Below are 8,459 nucleotides of genomic sequence, written 5' to 3'. Positions count from 1 at the left end.
GTTCTAATATATAGATGAGCACATGTTTCCTAAAACAATTTGATATTAGCTCTCTGATTTCTTTATATGCATAGTTATTTTTCCTGAATCCTTTGACATCATTTATGTTTCTTTACCAGAACATGAAGAGGCTTATGATAGAAATAATATGACACAAGCACACATTGAAAAAAATGAGGTTTTGTATGTAGGATAGTTCACCCTAGCATGTATGAAGGTGTGTTTGATTCTAAAGAAACAAACCAATTGCATTGGTGCATACTGGATGTGGAGGAAAGGAGATAAGTAGTAATTCAAGGCTATATGATAAAACCCAGTCTGAACATCAGAATTTTGAGGATTACTTGGAAAATAAAGATTTCCAACTTTGGTTTTGTTTTTGTTTTTGTTTTTCAAGACAGGGTTTCTCTGTGTAGCCTTGGCTGTCCTGGAACTCACTTTGTAGACCAGGCTGGCCTCAAAATCAGAAATCTGCCTGCCTCTGCCGATCAAGTTCTGGGATTAAAGGTGTGCGCCACCACGCCCGGCTCTGATTTTCAACTTTTTAGTCATTAATTATTATAGCTTAATTTTTGAAAGATTGTCTGTTCATGTATTGGAAGCTGGTTTCCTAGAGACTATTATGTATTATAGGATATTGGTGGTGGAAAGTGGATTGCACAAGTTATACAATGAAATACTTGTCTAATACAGGCTCGCTTCTGTTATCTATTGATTTAAACAAGTTCATTTAGTTAAATATTTGAAATTGCTTCGTAGTTCTTATCACCTTTCAAAGAAGCTGTTCATTCTTTCTCTTTATAGGTGTCATATCAGAATATGAATTTTATAATTATATTTATTAATTTATTATTTTAGTCTCATGTGTTGTCCTTCTGTCAATTTAGTTCATGACTGAAGAAAGAAATTTTCGATGAATGTTATGAAGTTTCATGACTTGACTACCACCTTGTAGTATTATAACAAAGCAATAAATCCTAATATCGCAGTTTAAGGCAGAAACATAAACCATCCAAGGTAATGTAAACTTTTGTTGAAAAATAAGAACATTTCACGGAGACCTTGACTGGATTTATGATGACATAGGACCTTGTCTGAATATAATGATTTCAAAAATTGAGCTTACAGTGACTCTGAAATCTAGTCAGTGTGCCTCACTATAGTGGTACATACTTGTAATAACAGCACTTGAGATGCTATGATAAGCTTGTTATTTCCAGGCCCTCTTAGAAAATGAAAGCAAATAATCATTTTTGAAGTGAGAACATTGCATACTCAGGAAAATTGGGGTTGTGCAATTTTCTATTCTCTGTTATATCTTTTATATAAATATTTAAAAATAATTTGTGGGCTTTTTCTTGCATTTTATATTTGTTGAAAGCAAAAATGAAATGTCCTTGGATCACAAAAGGCCTGGTGACATGGATCCTCATAAAATGGCGTTCCCAACTCATGAAAAAAATTGAAAGCACCTTTCTAGATTTGTAAGGTATATCAATCAGGAGAAAAGGGTAATGTTTATGGAGCATGTACATTGTGGAATGTGGTGAGTATGTCAAGCTGTTTTTTTTGGTGGCTACATTTGATTAGCAAGTGTCACTGCAGAATTATTAGTTGACTATATAGCAGTTCTTCCTTATTTTAGAAAGTATTTTTATTTTAAAAAATAAGTTTTAGGTATTATGTACATGATTGGTATCTAATACTAAGAACCCATGACTAGTTGGTAGCTGCACCCATATGCTGATTATGCTGATTGATTATTTAGCTGGCAGTTTTTCAGTGCTTAAATATTTCCCTGTCTTTGTGCTGTGACTGTTTTTAACCTTGTCATTGACATTTACAGTGTATTGGTAGGAATATTTTAGTTGTCTTTGTTTGCCATCAATTTTATTGGAGTAGAGAATCTTTACAGGCTTAAATGGGATATTTTTACTTAAAAGAGAAAGGTAGTAGGTAGTGATAGAGAACCATATGCTAAGATGTTTAAGAAAGAAGTTAAGAAGCAAAAAGAGGAATAGTTCTTGGGACTAAACTTAGATTTTCAGATAGGGGATTATGTATGTACCTGTAGAACAGTCATACTGACTCTAGAGTAGTTGATTGTTGCTATAGTATCTGTAGTAGTTTAAAAATGAAAGTGAAAATTACAGAGAGGTGAGATTAAGGGCATTTGACACTGCTGCATAATTAATTATATTCATATCTTTTTAAAAATAGTAATTTGTTAAGAGCACATTTTAAAAGATTTTGTAATCATCAAAATGTTCAGTTAGACATAATGTGTCAAATGAATCACTTTCAAGGTGGGTAAAAATACCACAGCATAGATTGTTTGCTTTGTTAAATTGGCTATTTTTTATGCTGAGGTTTAAACCGTAGGGCATTGAATTTCTTTCTTAGGGTCAAACTGACCAGTCAGGCTCTGTAGATCTGTTTGTTTTCATTGTTTTTGTTTTGGTGGGTTTTTGTTTGTTTCTTTGCCTTTTGAGACTGGGTCTCATTATGTAACTCAGGCACACTGGAATCCAATTCACAATATTCCTGCCTTGCTTTTGCAAGTGCTTTTTTTATAAGCTTGCCACATACATATTTTTTCATTCATTCCCTCATTCATTAGTGTGTGTCTGTGTGGCCCCCACCCCCTGCATACTTAGCTGGGCCAGGCTATATTATTTTTAAGTTGCTAATCTAGCTCAGAGTTTTATGTGAAGCAATAGCTTTGTAATGGAAGTGTTCCCCTAAATCTTGAGGATTTTTTCTAACACAGGCCTTTCAGACTCATGGTCCTACTATATCAGTACCATGTAACCATGTATAATTTTCCATTTTTACAGTTTTTTAAGAAGTCCCCTCTGAAGGACTTTGGCTGGACTTATGATGAGCTGTGTTCACTGAGCATGATGACATGACACTCAAAATGATTACTCTGAAGTCTAGCCAAAGTGTCAGTTTAAGACTTAGGTAACAAAACTTAAGTTCTTGGAATATGAAACAAGATTTTTTTCAAGGAGACTGGAGCTGTAGATTTTTCTAATATAGCAAAATTGGTTTTAAACCTATTTCATTTTATTTTTGTAAAGATCCTTTGTATTCCTAACATAGCTTTCACCTTCCTTTCCATATAATAAATTCTAGAAATAAAGAACTTGGAAGTTAGTGTATCTCTCAGTTACCTGAAATGTACCCTGATTGATAGTTCCCGAAGCATGTTCCTAGTCATTTTGTGACTGTATTGTTCATTGATTTTTTTTTATAAGATAGGAATTTTATGTTTTTTTCCCCAAATGCTGAGGATACTCCAGAGGTTAATCTATCTTTATTATCATAAAGCATTGATGGAGTAGTCACTCTGTTATTGCCAATACTGTGTATGAGAAATATTTGGTAACTATTGTTTAATTTTTTGCTCGTTAGATCACTTACTATTCCTATTTTCAAACACTTGGTTGGGCAGTGTCAGGATAATCATCTGCATACCAGTTTGATTTTGTTCCTCTGAAGTGTGAGTTTCCCTGAGCTTTGTATATTAGCTACTGCTGAAGTGACTGCTTGTTGTGAGGGATCCTTCTGCCTTTGTAATACTTACTTCTGAATCTTTGTATATCTACATGCATACACAACAGATAGATTTATATTCCTATATAATTTTAAAACAATTCTTAATCTATTGGTTATAGCAAATTTATTGCTGTGATATAGCTTTATTTTAAATATGATAATTTTATTGATATAATTTTAGTTAAAACATGTAAAATGATGATTATCATATCTAACATGGTTCAGAGGTAAACTAGAAAGGTACTTTTGTAGGACTTTACTTTTTAGTTAATTAGTAAAAATCAGTTAGATTTTGACCTATTTGTTATGTTAAAGTGTTTTAAATGGAATGATCTTATAAAATAACTAATTTCTATAATGCACTTGGTAAGTGATTTTATAAAAATTACAGAAGACACATCAATGTTACATTCATGTTTGAGTAGTTAGGAATAGTGTTAAATAAGGGGCCATAATGTATATTAAATATAATTAGAAAAAAGTCATTATTTTTAAGTACATTTGAGAAGTTATTCCAGTTTTATGGGTTGCAATTTCATATTTTTAGTATAGAGTTTTATTCAGGGCATAAAGAGGGGAAGTAAGAGGGCGGTAGAAGCAGAGAAGGGGTTGAGGAGAGGAGAAGAGAATCTATTATTTCTCTTCCAGCCAGGCTATGAACATATGGAGGGGGAGCAGGAATGGAGAGAGAAGAAGGGAGCAAGAGAGCAAGAAAGAAGAAACAGCAGTTTGGCATTTTCTTGATCTGAAGAAATACAAGTTGAATTCAAGTAGATTATAATCTTACTTGGTTAGTGTGGCTTTCCTTTCAAGGAGCAGTTTTTATTTTTAATTTTTTTAACCTTTTTTACTATGGAGTTTTGTATAGCATTCTTTATAAATAGCATTCTTGGTTCTTCAGAGAATCTTATTTTATATAAGAGAAGGTTTTTTTTTTTGTCATGATAGAATTATAAAATACATCCTGTTATTGCATCTACCGTTATATAGCGTAACATTGACCTACATACCCAATAGTGCACCATGTTAATTTAATCTTGTGAAGAAAAGTAATGGATTGTGTTTTGCAAGATACTTAAAGATAGTGAAATTTCTAGACAAACAAATTACAAAATTACTAGATTGCTTGTTCTGGAATTTCTAGACTTTGTAGTTTTATGGCAAGAAAAGAAAATTCATGACATAAAACCATTTGTAAGGGGTGATCTATGTAACAGCTTCACATAGTTTTACTCCAATAAGAAGTTAATAAATATTGTGAGTGACTTCAATGTCACTATACCCTTAATATGCTATTGGTTATATAAAGATACAAAAAGCATTTAAATTGAATAAGAAATTTCTGGTCTTACTTTGTTTTCAGATTTATTTTATATACAAATACACAGTTATTTATATCACAGAAAAAATTCATATTTTAAATTGGAATTGGACACTGAAATAAAATATTAGAACTTTGGTCAACAGAGTAGAGTATATTATATGGATTCTTAAGTAGCATGATACAGCAGTATTTTTCTTTTAATGGTTAATTAGGAACTGCTAAGCAGAGGAAAGGTATTATTTTTTAAATTGGAATTTCTGTATCATACTTTGAAATTGCAAATTTAGTCAAGCCCATTTATCAGTCTAACACTCATCTTGTTTTTGCCTGTATTTATTTTAACTCAGACCTGACAGCATAGATAACTGAAAAATAATACAGTCCTATCTTTGTAGAAACAAAAGTACCTTCAACTACCATAAATACATGGCATTACTCTAGATGTTTAATGAGTATAAAGTTTCAACTGTGTGTAGTAACTTTGTTTAAAAAACTTGCTAAATAGAGACTTTGTTAACACATTATATTTCTTGTATTTATGGATAGCTGTATTTAAAAACATTTGACCAGTTTTCAGGTTTTTAAGTGTTCTGTATGAAAAGACATGTTTATTCTTGCTGTTAAATGTTACTTGACATTTATGTAAGGCTCATTGTGGTCGTGTGGCAGTAAAAGCTAAATTACCTGAGTATTTTGTTAAAAGATCTCTCTCTCTCTCTCTCTCTCTCTCTCTCTCTCTCTCTCTCTCTCTCTCTCTNNNTATATATATATATATATATATATATATATATATATATATATATACACACACACACACACACATACATAGTGTCTGTATATTCTTTAATGGAATCAAGGTAGTTATTTCTGAGTATAATTCAAGTACAAGAATTATAGTGTCACTGTTTTCTGAAAAGTATATATGCTATATAAATGGCATGGTTTCATTTTATTTTTCAAATCACTAAAATGTGTGATATATTTTATTTTTCCAAATTATCAAGATATATCAGAATTACATGCTTTGTACTCATCTGATACATGGCAAAAATGGAACTTTCTAATTCGTTAGACTTTTATACCAATCATCTAGTATTTGCAGAAGTATTGAGACTCATAAACTTTTAAATTTATAATTATAGTGCAAATCCTGTTGTCTTACAATGAAGATGACACATTGAGAGTTTATAAAGGGAATCATGGAGCTCAGAATTTTTCATATTTTTTTTAAATCCCAGAGGAGCAATTTATAAACACTTTATATTTACTCTGTTCTCAGAACAGTTGCCTGTTTTATCATTTGAATTACACATTTAAAAAAAATGACACATTGGGTATTCAGTTGGCTTTCTGAGACTTTTAATGAGGCTAATAATTCAAAGCTTTTTCTTTTTTTTTAAAAAAAATCAGCATTCATGAAGATTTTGTACTACCTCTTGGAATACATACAAAATTTTGTATGTGTTCCCTTATTGCATGACAATATTCAAGACAACTTTGTAAATAATAGTCAAGTTCAAAATTTTAACATCTAGTCTTTCTAGATGTATAGAGTGTCACAGGGTATAATTTTGTAAATATATCAGTATAAGCTTTCATGCTTTTTAATTTTTTTGAGTGTGATTTTTTTTTAAAAATTGATCTTGTTTGTTACTTGTTAATAAATAACAGAGAGGAATGAGAAAAAGTATTTTAAGTTCACCTTTGGCTACTCATCTCCTGGAAAAATTTCATTAACCTTAGTGAAAGGCTTTTGTAACACTCAAAACTGTTTATAATGGCATAAATTATAGTCATGTGGTTGTAGTAATGAAAGGACATTATCTAAACATTTCCATTTAGGCATTATAGGAAATATCTCTTGCAAGAGTTTGTCTACCTTTGTGATTGAGTTAATACACTGTTATATTTATGGTGCATGACAGCACTCAAGACATACTGTAAATATATACATATATTTATGCCAGTTTGAAATATCCATTTTTACAGATGCATTCTTAACACAATATAAGCCTGTAAATCTTTCATTGTGACCTAACATTAATTAAATTAAACCAGTAAATTCTTTTATGATGGAATAAATACTATTAAAGTGTTAAGTATAAAACTTTATGAATAGTTTCTCATGTAGAGAAGAATAAGCCAGTTTTTATATACTGTTTACATGAAACAAAATTACAGGAAAAAAATTAGGTGCTTTTTATCTCAAAGATAAATGAACTGTGAAAAACTATTTGTAAATGTTAAGTTAATTAGAAAAATTTTCAAAATCGTTGTTACTTCATGATTTACCATTGGCACACTTACTTACTTTTACTTGCACTGATTGCATTCACATATTTAAGTTATAAAAGTATATAGATTACATACTTTTTGATTATGTTTATATTGTGCATTTTGATTCATATTCTGGTTTACAAATTATAAAGATAATATTTTATTTATAATTCAGTTAATTCTGCAATCTCCATGATATGACTAAATTCATTTTGTGGTAAATACATATCCTGTAACTTTTCTAAATGTTTTAAGTGTTTATATATATCTTTAAGCAATTTTAAAATTTTGTATATTTTCATCTAGTATTAATAAAGGTAAATATCTAGTGTACTGTATGAAAAAACAGCCTGTATCACGTTAAAAGCAATCAAGAGAAATTAAAATCAGAGTTAGGATTAATGAGTAGCATTTATCCCAGCACCTTTCAAGATTATACACAGCTCCATACTCAGTTTGAGGACAGCTTGGGCTCATTAGGCCTTTTGTCAAAAGAAAGTGTGAAAACAAAGAAAAACTGAACACCTCCCTTCAAAACAAAAGGAATTGTAAGAATATGATTTTTTTTGTTCCAATTTTAAAGTTATCTCCTAAGATTTCACTATTTGTGATTCTTAAATGTAATTTGATTTTTTTTTTTTGTTGGACAGTAAGATAGCCAAATACCAGATCTACGAAAGAGCATTACAGCTTAAGGTGAATGTAATTTAACAGTGAAATATTCTCTAGAGGTGGGGTGTTGTATTATAAACTAAAAGAAGAAACAAGTTGCCTTCTTGTAGACATATTTTAGTTCATACTAAAATAGTTAAGAAATTCCTGATTATGCGTATGTTGTGTCATTAAGGAAGTAAATACTTTTGTATCATGATATGTATTATTTTACAGTAATAATTGAAGATTTGTGAAAATCAATTAAACTATACATGCTTGGAAATGGCCACATGAGACCATATTGAATGAACAATTTATTCCAACAGAAAACATGTTCAGGAAGAATGTTAAAATTTTAACACTTGTAAATAGGAAGAAGATGACATTTGCCAGTCTTTGTACTTTATGAGGGTATTCGCAAATAAGCATCAAAACAAGAAGAAAATATTAAAAGGACATTTTGTGCCAGTACATCATGGTTGTGCTGGATTACCTACCCAACTCTGTATAATGGTTTTTCAAACAATTTGTGAAGAATGTTAGAATCTTCAGAGTCTTCTGCATCAGCAAAGAGTAGTGAAACTAATGGAAAAGATAAAATTTTTGGTAAGTATTAGTGACACATATGAATGAAATATAGTGT

General features: G+C 30.5%; 1 long non-coding RNA gene and 2 other non-coding genes across 3 annotated transcripts in view; all 3 read left to right on the top strand.

Moving 5' to 3' along the window:
* The first annotated feature begins 1,069 nt into the window (after positions 1–1,069).
* Positions 1,070–1,141, top strand: LOC115062973. The gene has a single exon (XR_003842867.1). It is a non-coding gene; the product is annotated as a small nucleolar RNA SNORD107 (small nucleolar RNA).
* A 1,730-nt stretch (positions 1,142–2,871) lies between these two features.
* LOC115062964 lies at positions 2,872–2,938 on the top strand. The gene has a single exon (XR_003842860.1). It is a non-coding gene; the product is annotated as a small nucleolar RNA SNORD64 (small nucleolar RNA).
* A 2,794-nt stretch (positions 2,939–5,732) lies between these two features.
* LOC115063627 overlaps positions 5,733–8,459 on the top strand; it is a 33,206-nt gene continuing 30,479 nt past the window's right edge. Inside the window, exon 1 of the long non-coding RNA XR_003843483.1 lies at positions 5,733–8,422. This is a non-coding gene — a long non-coding RNA (uncharacterized LOC115063627). The remainder of the gene's footprint in view (positions 8,423–8,459) is intronic.

The sequence above is a fragment of the Mus pahari genome, chromosome 1, assembly GCF_900095145.1.
Source record: "Mus pahari chromosome 1, PAHARI_EIJ_v1.1, whole genome shotgun sequence".
In the NCBI taxonomy this organism is placed as follows: domain Eukaryota; kingdom Metazoa; phylum Chordata; class Mammalia; order Rodentia; family Muridae; genus Mus; species Mus pahari.
The sequence above is the reverse complement of the archived record's forward strand: the minus strand, read 5'-3'. Positions and strand labels throughout refer to the sequence as shown.